This window comes from Elephantulus edwardii, unplaced genomic scaffold (assembly GCF_000299155.1).
Source record: "Elephantulus edwardii isolate Elephantulus edwardi_28Jun2011 unplaced genomic scaffold, EleEdw1.0 scaffold00182, whole genome shotgun sequence".
NCBI classification, from domain to species: Eukaryota; Metazoa; Chordata; class Mammalia; order Macroscelidea; family Macroscelididae; genus Elephantulus; species Elephantulus edwardii.
Window position 1 is genome coordinate 6,579,927 of NW_006399932.1, and position 3,826 is coordinate 6,583,752.

At 47.7% G+C, this 3,826-nt stretch overlaps 1 pseudogene; it reads left to right on the forward strand.

Moving 5' to 3' along the window:
• Nucleotides 1–2,056: 2,056 nt before the first annotated feature.
• Nucleotides 2,057–3,050, forward strand: LOC102852025 (annotated as a pseudogene).
• The last annotated feature ends 776 nt before the right edge of the window (nucleotides 3,051–3,826 follow it).

Genomic DNA, 3,826 nt, shown 5'->3' on the forward strand with positions numbered 1-3,826 from the left:
TGAAAATTAATAAAATATAATTATAGGGAAAAAAAAGATGATTCTGAAGATACATTTTGCAAATTGCCAAGACTACATAACCATAAGGGAACCCTGTTGGCTTAAGAGTAGGGAATTGCACTGCCAATCTAAAACCAAGCAGTTCAAATCCACCAATTGCTCTGGGGGAGAAAGACGGGTAATCTCCTCCCATACAAATAACTGCTTCTGAAAACCAGCAGGAGGGCCAGCTATGACTTGTATTCACATAACAACAACAAATAAAAACACAAGATAATTTCTTTGGGGTTTAGCTGTTAAAATATAAATTGAGTAGCATCTCAATTCCTGTTGAGCAAGTCAATCAAAACCAGCTTCCTCATTCCTAACTCCAGCAGCTGTCAAATCGTAGAATCAGCACTACAGCTTTAGTTTCTTTGACTCCACAATCAAAACTCTTCATACCAACAGTCAGGAAATCAAGAGACAAACTGCATTGGGAAAGTCAATTGTCAGGGACCTCTCCAGAGTACTGAAGAGCAATGACATCAGGCTGGAGACTAAAGTGCTCCTGATACAGGCCATAGTCTTCATAACTGTGTGCTATGCATCAGAGAGCTGGATAGTGACTAGAGATGACAGAAAGAGAACTGATGCCTTTGAACTGTGGTGCTGGAGAAGAATGTTGAATATACCACGGACTGCTAGGAGAACAAACAGGTTCGTCCTGGAGAGGGTGAAACCGGGCTGCTCCTTGGAGGCAAGGATTCTGAGGTTCTGTCTGACAAACTTTGGGCACGTTGCAAGGAGAGACCAGTCCTTGGAGAGTGACATAATGCTTGGAAAAGTGAAGGGACAGCACAAGAAAGGAAGACCCTTGATGAGATGAAACAATTCAGTGATTGGGGTTATAGGAATAGGTGTGTCAGAGACAGTAAGATTGGCACAAAATAGGGCAGAGTTTAGGGCTCTTGTACATAGGGTCACTATGAGTCGCAAGCAACTCGACAGCACATAACCCATTCAGAAATGGATTTGTGAGTGACCATCTTGGTAATCAACATCCAGGCTACTCTAGGTTAGTGTGTGCGTGAAAACTCGGGGGGTTTTTGCTTTATCTATGGTAAGACTCTCCTCAGCATGCAGGGAAGAGAGGAGCCACCACAACTCTGAAAAGAATTTCCTACTAGCTGTGAGGGACCTCTCAAGAGTACTGATGAGCAACAACATCATGCTGGAGACTAAGGTGCACCTGATCCGGGTTAGAGTCTTCGCAATTATGTGCTATGCACCAGAGAGTTGGACAGTGAATAGGGATGATAGAAAGAGAATTGATGCCTCTGAGCTGTGGTGCTGGAGAAGAGTGTTGAATATACCATGGACTGCTAGGAGAACAAACAGGTTTGTCCTGGAGAAGGTAAAGCCAGAATACTCCTTGGAGTCAAGGATTCTGAAGCTTCATCTGACATACTTTGGGCATGTTGCAAGGAGGGACTGGTCCTTGGAGAGGGACGTCATATTTGGGAGAGTGGAGGGGTGGTGAAGGAGAGGAAGACCTTCGATGAGATGGACTGATTCTGTGACTGGAGTGGTGGGAATAAGTGCGTTTGAGATGGCTAGGTTGGCACAGGATAGAATGGCATTTAGGGCTCTTGTACATAGGGTCGCTATGAGTCGCAAGCAACTCAATGGCACATAACAACAACAACAACTAGCTCAGGGAGTTCTGGCGGCATGGCCTATATACAGCAGTCTACCGCCTCTCTGGTGGTTCAAATCTACCTGTAGCTCTGGCGAGAAAGAGGCACAATGTCCTCCCTTAAGATTTACAGCCTTCCTCCCGCGCGCACACCCAGAGCGGCCGAGGGGCTCAGTCCGCTGCCGCCGCCGCCGCCTCGACCACCGCCTCGACCTCCGTGCAGGCAGAGGTGCCGCCACGGAGCAGCTGCGCGGGCGAGCATCCCAGGAATCCCGGTGGTGCATTGATTACGTGCTTGGATGCTAACTGAAAGACCCATTGGAAGTTGCTCTCAACAACTGCGTCCAGCTCTGCTGAATACATTGAGCATAAGGTCCTTCGAGCTACAAGTTAGGCACCATGTCTGAGAAAACAGATTGCCACTACTGCCGGGAATCACTTCAGGGGAAGAAATATGTGCAGAAGGATGGCCACCATTGCTGCCTGAAGTGCTTTGACAAATTCTGTGCCAACACCTGTGTGGAATGCCGCAAGCCCATCAGCGCCGATGCGAGGGAACTGCATTATAAGAACCGCTACTGGCATGACACCTGCTTCCGATGTTCCAAGTGCCTTCACCCTCTGGCCAGTGAGACCTTTGTGACCAAGGACAACAAGATTTTTTGCAACAAGTGTACCAGTCAGGAGGATTTCCCCAAGTGCAAAGGGTGCTTCAAACTGATTGTGGCAGGAGATCAAAACGTGGAATACAAGGGGATGGTGTGGCACAAAGACTGCTTCACCTGCAGCCACTGCAACCAAGTCATTGGGACCGGAAGCTTCTTCCCCAAAGGGGAGAACTTCTACTGTGTGACTTGCCATGAGGCCAAATTCGCCAAGCACTGCGTAAAATGCAACAAGGCAATTACATCTGGAGGAATCACTTACCAGGATCAGCCCTGGCATGCCGAGTGCTTTGTGTGTGTTACCTGTTCTAAGAAGCTGGCTGGGCAGCGTTTCACTGCTGTGGAGGACCAGTATTACCGCGGGGATTGCTACAAGAACTTTGTGGCCAAGAAGTGTGCTGGATGCAAGAACCCAATCACTGGGAAAAGGACTGTGTCAAGAGTGAGCCACCCAGTCTCTAAAGCTAGGAAGCCCCCAGTGTGCCACGGGAAACGCTTGCCTCTCACCCTGTTTCCCAGCGCCAACATCCGGGGCAGGCATCCGGGTGGAGAGAGAACTTGTCCCTCGTGGGTGGTTGTTCTTTATAGAAAAAAATCGAAGCTTAGCAGTTCCTCGAGGCCGGGGTTTGGTAAAGGCTCCAGTGTGGTGGCCTATGAAGGACAATCCTGGCACGACTACTGCTTCCAATGCAAAAAATGCTCCGTGAATCTGGCCAACAAGCGCTTTGTTTTCCATCAGGAGCAAGTATATTGCCCTGACTGTGCCAAAAAGCTATAAATTGGCGGGGGCACTTGACCTATAAAATGGAATTCGGGCCTTGCTCTTTGTGTCCTCTTATTGCCCTCTACCTACCTACCTACCTACCATTAATAGGCTAAGAGTGGTGTTGCATCCTCTCCAAGTGTTTCTCTGTCTTTTCCCCCCCTACCCCATTTTACAGTGTTAGTCAAATAAAGGGCACACAGCGATCATAATAGAAAATGGGGTGAGGGGAGTTTTTAAAAAGCAGCTCTGCAGCAAACTTCACTTCTCTGTATCTGCAGTGGAAAACTGCAAAGCTAGATAGACTGACTTCTGCATGCTTACCATAAAGCAGAAAAGTGCTAACCATTTAGCCAGTTAGTGATGTAAGCCAGACGCATAAGAGATAAACTCCCTACTGAGGTGGCTTTTGTGGATCAGCTGGGACCCACTGTGTAGTCACACAACATGCAAGAGTTGCAGCGGCTGCTTCAACTCATGCTGCTCGCCCAGCTCTGTGAGCAGACAAAGAATTTCCCACAATGCATGGTTTAACTTTCTCATCCAAACTCTGGCTTGCCTTCTGTTCTTTGTGCTTTCAAATGACTAACACAGATTTCCAAACAACTAACATTTGAACTGAACATAGCTGTGAGTCTTTCTAAACTTGACCTTTCTTTCCCCATCACTAACATTTGATTTCCCTGTGCGGTCTGTTATCTGTGTTCCTACCTTCAAGCC